The 8,801-nt window shown below is 35.7% G+C and overlaps 1 long non-coding RNA gene across 1 annotated transcript; it reads left to right on the forward strand.

Annotated features, from left to right (window-relative positions):
• On the forward strand, positions 1 to 1,490 carry LOC117274826 (uncharacterized). Its single transcript, XR_004505003.2, has 2 exons — positions 1 to 192; positions 1,186 to 1,490. It is a non-coding gene; the product is annotated as an uncharacterized lncRNA (long non-coding RNA).
• The last annotated feature ends 7,311 nt before the right edge of the window (positions 1,491 to 8,801 follow it).

An 8,801-nucleotide genomic window follows, 5' to 3' on the forward strand; every position in this document is an offset into this window, starting at 1 on the left:
ATATAAAATAAGGGAGAGAGAACCAAGACCTTTTTTTGGCTTCTCCTTGACGCTAAGGTAGGCATTCTGCCCTTTTAGCTACTGGAAATTCGAAGGAGGGGTAGAGTGGAAGTTTTACAATCGATTGAGTTCTTAAAGATCAAGTGGCAGCAACAGTAAGAGATCGAAAATCATCTCTAGTTTCTTTGTAAGGTATCCATGAGCTCCCTCTAATACTTTTATCACTTTTAAGATATATATATATATATATATATATATATATATATATATATATATATAGAGAAAGTATTTAGTGTATATAGGTTGTGATATAGACCACATATAAGAATTAATTTGAGGAATTTGGGGACCTAGGGATTCTTGTTTGGGGTGAATCTTGAAATGGGTCAATCTTGGGTTTAATATTTGGGAATTTTAGGATGTTTTGAGTATTACTACCCATATATGATATATTATGTAGATTGAACTCTGTCGAGGCGAGCTTTAGCTAACTTAGATCGACTTCAAGGTATGTCGAGCTCCTAATTACTTGTGTATTATTAAATTTACTCTTGGCTTCGAATTATAGTTGGATGATATTCCGTGTATATTAGGGATAGGCTTTCATGGCCTACTCTTGGTTTGGATAAAGATGAATAAAGAAAAAAAATGTGTCTTGTCTAGCTGTGAGGGAGCGGTACAACAACCTTCTTGGATCCTTGATGTATTACATAACAAAGTAATTTTCGGCTGATGGCCATTAAAAGAAAAAAAAGATGAAATAAAAAAATATATGCCTTGTCTAGCTGTGCGGGAGTGGTACGACAACCTTCTTGGATCCTTGACTGTACACATTGGCCTAACTGTTCGGGGATGGTACGACAGTCTTCGTTGATGGCATCCCGATGTATTCCAGTACTATGTGTACCATTGACATTGAGATACTAGATAATGAGGATGATACTAATGAGATATTAGACATATGAAAGAGGTCTAAATGAATAAAACTTAAATTCTTATTCTTCCAAATTTATCCTTTATTGTGATTTTGTGTACCTTATCTTCCTTAATTTAGTCGAGATTATTTATCTTTTGCCTTGTTATATAGATTATAATTTGTATAAGTCTTATACCAACGTTAGTGGCGGCTATGACGCATATCTGAGTATTTCAATACTCAGGCATCGTTTGTTTATATGATGTCAGGTTTAGCAGACGGTCGAGTGCAAGATGGTCAGCGCACAGGCTAGAGTTCCCGCAGTATCCTCTCTTTTGGTGAGCCCACCTTCGTACTCGTGGGACCATAATATTTCAGTTGTATATTTTTGTATAGTGCAGACAAGCTCCGCAACTTTATTACTTTATTCGTAGGCTTCATAGAGGGTTTATATTATCTTAGGGGAATGTGTACTCATATGGCATTGCGAATGACATTTTTACTTATGTCTAGTTTATGTTTGTTTTTTTTTTAATGAACTTTTATTGTTAATGAAGTTTATCTTATTTCTCTCATATAATATTGTAATTACTTAAATGGATTGAGCTACACGATTACGAGTTGGGTATGTATTATGTAATAATGGTTCGCTCGGTGCAAGTTGGTAGTCACTAGGTGCCGGCCACGTCGCAATCTATTTTGGGGCGTGACAAAAAAGACCCAACATAAGTTAGTTTTATCCTTTTGGTTGAAGATTCTTCATACACAACAATGGAAAAGACAATCTTGGTAAGTTTGATCCCAAAAGCGATGAAGGTATTTTTCTTAGATATTCTCTCTCTAGTAGAGCATATAGGGTTTTTAATAAGTGTACTTTGTCCATTGAAGAATCTATACATATTATTTTTGTGGACACTAACCCTCGCTTAAAGAATGAATAATTTCCTAAAGATGAGGAAATTTTCATAGTTCCAATGTCTATCAATACAAGTGAGAACACTCCTGATGAAGTGACTGATCGGCAAGATCAGTCGACTAATAGTCCTGCAGAAAATCAGGGATCTTCTATAATTGATCTAACAAATTCTGTTGAAAAGGAGCCAGTATTAGTTGTTCCAAATGAATGGAAAAGTGAACATGGATATCCACATACGTACATCATTGGAGACCCTCAGGAAGGAATGAAAACTAGAAGATCACTAAAGCAGACATTGAATGTTGCTCTCATATCCCATTTCAAACCAAAAAAGGTGGATGAGGCACTTGGGGACAAAAGCTGGATAACCGCAATGAAGGAAGATCTTGATCAATTTGAGAAAGATAAGGTATGGGAACTCATTCCTAAACCACCAAATGCATCTATTGTTGGTACAAAATGGGTGTACAGAAATAAGTTGAATAAATCTGGTCAAGTTGTGCGAAATAAAGCTAGACTGGTCGCACAAGGTTATTCACAACAAGAGGGAATTGATTACGAGGAGACCTTCGCCCATGTTGCCAAGTTAGCATCAATTTTATTAGCCTATGTTGCTCACAAAAGTTTCAGACTATTTCAGATGGATGTGAAAAGTGCTTTCTTAAATGGGTTCATCTCTGAGAAAGTATTCGTTAAGCAACCTCCAGTATTTGTAAATAAATCCTTTCCAAATCATGTCTACAAATTGTCCAAAGTACTGTACGGTCTAAATCAAGCTCCCAGTATTTGGTATGAAAGGCTGAGCTCATTTTTAGTCGAACATGGGTTTGACAGAGGTAATATTGATACTACTCTTTTTATCAAACGATCATCTCTAGGTAATTTAATTATACAAATCTACATAGATGATATTTTTTTTGGCAACACTAACCCTGTTTTGTGCAAGGACTTTTCAAACATGATGAAAAGAGAATTTGAAATGAGTATGATGGGGGAACTAACTTTTTTCATTGGGATTCAAATCAAGCAAGTACAGAAAGTGATCTTCATTAGTCAAATAAAATACACAAAAGAACTCATCAAAAAATTTGGCATGTCCAACGCAAAAGCCATAGGAACACCTATGAGTCCGTCAACTACCTTGGATGAAGATAAAGACGGTAAGAGTATTGATGAAACAATGTATCGAGGTATGATTGGCTCCCTACTCTATCTTACAGCTAGCCGATTAGATATTATGTTCTGCGTTTGCAAATGTACAAGATATTAGTCATCTCCTAAAGAGTTCCACTTGACTGCTGTTAAACATATTATCAGATATTTGTTAGGGACAGTCGACTATGGATTATGATACGAAAGTTTAGATATCTTTGATCTCAAAAGTTTTTCAGATGCAGATTTTACAAGAGATAAAATTGACAAGAAAAGCACAAGTGGAACATGCCAATTACTTGAAAAATCTCTTATATCCTGGCATAACAAGAAACAAAGTTGTGTAGCCCTATCCACTACTGAATCAGAATATTTGGCAGTAGGTAACTACTGCACACAAGTCCTATGGATTTTGCATCAACTATTAGATTATGATTTACGTCTTAACTGTGTTCCTATTATGTGTGATAATACTAGTGCTATCTGTCTATCAAAAAATTCTGTGCATCATTCTAGGGCTAAGCATATTGAGATTAAGTATTATTTTATACGTGATCATATTGCTAAAGGTAATATTGTGTCAGAATTTGTAAATACTGAAAATCAGTTAGCAGATATGTTTACAAAACCTTTGCTTGAAGAAAGATTTTGTTTCCTTCGTAACAAGATTGGTATTTGTACAATTCCTGTATGACTCTGCTTAATGTTTTCTATAATTGTCTAAGTTTAATCTCTGTCCATATATTTTCTCACAATTTTTGCCCTAAAAATCTTTTAAGTACTTGATTAGTCTGTACTTGCATTAATTGTGAATTGACGATGGGCTTGCAAAAGGCAGCTTTTCAGTTGCCCTTCACATGTTTTTCCAAGAATCAAGGCGTCCTCTCAAATCCTTTTAACCCCTTCTCCCTCAATAATATATTCTGTTCTCTCAAAGAAACTCAATCTTTATCTCTCTGTTCTCTTTTACTCATGGCCAAAACCAAACCCTCTCATTCCTCCTCCATACCCAGAAGAAGCCATCGCTTCAAGAAAACCGAAGATAATCCTGTTGATGTAGAATCCTCAGAAAGTACAGATCATCTACTGACCGAGGAATATTCCAGTGATTCTCAAGAAGACATTCTCATCTCCCAAAAGAGGGCAGAAAAATGACCAATGGAGTCCTGCCCTAAACAATCTTCTCAGAAAAGGAAAAAACTGAAAGTGTAGAGTTTCGCCCTGAAGACAAGATGAACTCCTATGGCCCTGAAGAGAAATCTAGGTTTGTTGCCTTCAAAGAAAAGTCGATTATTTTTTACCGCACTGTAAGTTTAAAATTTATGCAAAACTCTCACTGTGATGTTATGTCTGTTTTCAAAACTCAAAAACTTGTCTCTCTATTTGCTACTGTTGGTGATACTGTCTATGAAAAGTATATGCGTATGTTTTATGCAAATCTGTTTTTGAATGATAAAGAAGATGTAGAATCCATGGTCTTAGGAACTCGTATCATTCTTGACTCTTATCAGTTTGAGAAAATCTTTGCAATAAAGTTTGTTGGGTACAATTTCTTTGTGCAACACTCCTGGCCAGAAAATTTTGAAGTGTCGTATGAGGAAGCCAAAAATGTGTTGTCTGAAAACCCCCTTGATATTGGTCCAAAAAATTTGAAATTTGAACACCGTGTCTAAGCCCACATTATTACTACACTTTGCTACCCCGTACTGGTTCATTTATTACTCTGTCTCTCAGAGATGTATTCATTCTGTATTGTTTGGTAAATTGGAAAGCTATCAACTGGTTTGCCTGGGTACGTCAGTACATGCTTGAAAGCATCAAGGATGTCTCATCTTCTGCGAACAACTTGCCCTATGGTTTGCTAATCTCTGACATCCTGAAAGTTATGAAAGTGTAATCTGTCTCTCTATGCTCCTAAAACTATCTCCAGCACCTATGACAAGACTGCCTTTACCGTGATGGGATATACCTTGATTGAGGGAACATGGCTTAAGAAAGACAAAGCACCAGAGTTTATCCCTCCTCAGAGCACTTGGGGGGGGATCAAATCTGAAGCCAACAAATCCTCTTCCTCATATCAACTGCTGCTAATGCAGCAAAACATTGCAGGTATCAAGGAATTACTAACTTCTATGCAGGAGCAGGTGGACAAGATCAGGGCAGTAACCAAGGAAATTGGAGCAGGCGTGGCTAAGCTGAGGATCACTCTCCAAGCCACAAGGAGGCAAGGGATCAGGGCATGTGGGATGTAACTGAGAATCTGATCAAAGTCACCAAAGATATTTGATAGAAACTAAGGGTCCACCAAACTTATATAGAGAACCAGGTTCTCTATTAGTTCCCACAGAACACACCCACACAGCTGTAAGTAAATAACACAATAGAGTTTTACGTGGAAAACTCCCAGCTTATGGGATTAAAAACTACGACTTACCCTTGTAGGATTTCAACTTCACTACTGAGCAAACTTCAGATTACAAACTATTGTAAACTAAGAATTAACCTCTTAATCCCTCAGTAACTTGTAATAACTCTATTATAAGCCCCTTTGTAATAACTCTATCACAAAGCTTACAACTTGACTAACTCTATCCAAGACACAAACATATGTTTATGATTTTAAAAAGGTTTTCTACACAATGTTTCTAACTAAACTAAGTAGGAATTACAAGTAAATCACTTTGACAAAGGTGCTATACAACTAAGGACGTATGCTGACTCAATGCAGGAAACTGGTCCATCGCTATGTTGCTCTTTGTTCTTCACGCCTTGAATGTCACTTGTAGGTTGGCAATATACTTGAGAGAAAGCTTGATGAATTCTAGAGTGTGCAAGTGTAATGTTTTGCCTTTGTTTCATGTTAATATTACATAAGTGACATCACTTGAATGATGCAAGCATGTTTGGTACAAAGGCATTCCCCATAAAGTAATTGCTCCACTATTTGCACTGTTGCGTGTGTGCAAAGGAACACTTGCAGTCACTTTATAACTGTGGGGAGTTGACTGGTACTGTCAGCAAGGGAACTGATGTCGATCTGTTCCCTCTATTATTTCTTGGACTCTGAATGTTGGAACATGTCCCAGACTTGAGACTAGTTAATCTTGAGTACTCAGAGGATGTGGAACAGGTTCCCCTATCTGGTTCTCAACAAAGTTTGTTAAATCATCAAAACATAGTAAGACACATAACTTATCAATATTGATGCTTCTTATGACAGTTTATGCACTAAAGTGATCAGTACCCTGAAGTATTTCCTTGGAAGGAATTAAGTGTCTGGGATGCTTAGACAATCTTTTTATTTTGTTTTATATAGTGGTTGTTAAAACTATTTCTTTTGGTTGTGTTTTGGATGAGTATGTCAGTCGACTATGCTCAGTATAACTGCTTAGTTGTATATAATTTTTGCCTGCTTAACTAGTATTATTATTGCAAATTGTTCTTCTTACTCTTTTTGATTGATGTCAAAGGGGGAGAAGAAAGAAAAAGAGTACAGGTACAAGACACGGGGAGAAACACACAAGAGCCAGCTTCAAGACAGGGGGAGTACACTTGAAAAAAAGAAGTACCTATAAATTAGTCAAACTCTTTTTAGATTATTGTCATCATCAAAAAGGGGGAGATTTTTAAGTTTAGAGTTTTAATATTGTTTAGTAGTCTAAAATAAGCCTTGACTAATGACATCTCCTTGTGTGCAGATTTGGTAAGCAACGATGTTGGTAAAAGGAAAGCAGATCCTATTCAACGGCTATGCATTTTGAACTTTGCTTTACATGGAAAATGAATGAATCAATCAAAGAACAAAGAAGGAAAGTCACTCAGTCAGCCTTGTAAAAGATTCTCAAGTGCGCAAGAATGGGAAGAGAGCTAATAAAGGATAGAGATCAAATCCAGAAGAATCTGCAGAAGCTCAAATTAAGGAGGAATGGAGGAAGCAATTCGTCAAGATTAAGAATGAATCTAGCTACTATTTTAAGCTAGATTCATGAGGCTACCCTTGGGTCTTTCTCTTATATATATATATATATATATATATGCCTCACAAGGAAAGGACTCCTAAAATTACTGCCATACAATCCCAGAAGACAAGGAGACAGAAGACTCATCAAGCAATAAAGGAAGAAGTAGAAGAACATCCACAAACACGCAACTATATCATCTGTGTCTAAGCCTTTCTAATTCTTAGTACAAACATTGTATTCTTCAGTCTACAGGTGTCACAAAAGATAGGAAGAGTTAGAACACAAAACGAAAGTTGTGTCAACATTGAAAAGAATCATTGTTGTGTATATCGTTGGCGGTGAACGTACTAAAACCATCACTGCTGTAAACATTCATCAAAGATCTAAAAGAATCCTTGTGACCCAAGGGAACTGGACGTAGGTACCACACCGGTACTGAACCAGTATAAAAACTGTTGTGTCTTCTTTACCTTCCCGTTCCCTTAGTTTATCTCTATTGAAATCAATCACTGCGCAAGGTCTAAGTCGACTAAACTCATACTTAGTCAACTAAGATTTTTAAATCGATTACAATTCACCACCCTCTTGTACTTTCAGCCTTCGGGGACTGAAATCACACATCTTTTTCAATCAAATGTCAAATTAGATGTTAAGTTGACAACAAGAGGATTAAAACTGGAAAAGTGCATTATCTAATTACCCTTTGTCCAATTGATGAAGTAAAAAGAAAATAAGCAATTGTTTTCTCTCTATTGAGATTTACTAAGATGCACCTTATGAATAATATTTTAAAAGTTTTTATCTTACACAGTTACTCCTATCTGTTGATTAAACCACCTTCACTGATAAGTATATCACAAAACGAGTAGCAAAGGAACTTGAATGCCAAGCAATAATTAGGCATGCAACAAGAGTAGACCAGACAGAAATCATATATAGTCATTTAATTAGTGAAAAGAAAATGATGTTCCTAATTAAGCAGAGCTTGTCGAGTTCTTATTATATCCGTGTCGTCTTTTGTATCGCTTTAAGTTTTGTATACTAATGGTGTAAAAAGATATTTCACAATCGGACGCATTTAAAAGACAACTGCACTGCAGGTAATTCTACATATATAATTGACTTAATGGCAGCATAAATTAAATAGTAAGTAACTTAAATCCTTTTTGTAAATTAAAGTAATTAACTTGCTGAATATTATATATATACTTATATAGAGGGAGACAGCTTTTGACAACTTCCTAATATTCAAGCTTGACATGATCAAGGGCCAGGAATTGCTCATTCGCGTTATCCATAATTCCATATAGCTTTGCATTGAAATCAAAGGGCAAAGCAATATAAAGAGCATCATCGCTATTTATATTGTTGGTGCTATAAAAAATATGTTTACGATTAATTATTTTTAAATATAAAAATAAATTATTATTTTTTAGCACAGATTAAAAAGAAAAATGCATGGGACATATAGAATATTATCTAAGTTTGGCTAGCTCTCAAGTTCAATATGGCTTCGCGAGTTCACAAGTTATGAGCTAATTCGTTGGTGAAATAATTCAATCAACTTCGAAACTTGTGTCAGTTGAGGAGAGACTCCATTCGTCTTAACCACTTCATTAGTATATTGGTAAATTTTGCAGATTCACTTAGCCTAACAGCAAATTGCCATTGTTAATTACACTTCGCCCATTTAAGACTTCCAAAATGGAGGACAAAACATAACTACAGAAAATAACAAGAGACCAATATGAAAAATGAAAAGTAAACCTTGGCAGGCTATAACAATTGTGTCGGTTCCACAAGTCGAATGAAACGTAAAATATATCTGATTATCTCTGGCGGTAATGTAGAATAT

This window comes from Nicotiana tomentosiformis, chromosome 3, assembly GCF_000390325.3.
Source record: "Nicotiana tomentosiformis chromosome 3, ASM39032v3, whole genome shotgun sequence".
Classification (NCBI taxonomy): domain Eukaryota; kingdom Viridiplantae; phylum Streptophyta; class Magnoliopsida; order Solanales; family Solanaceae; genus Nicotiana; species Nicotiana tomentosiformis.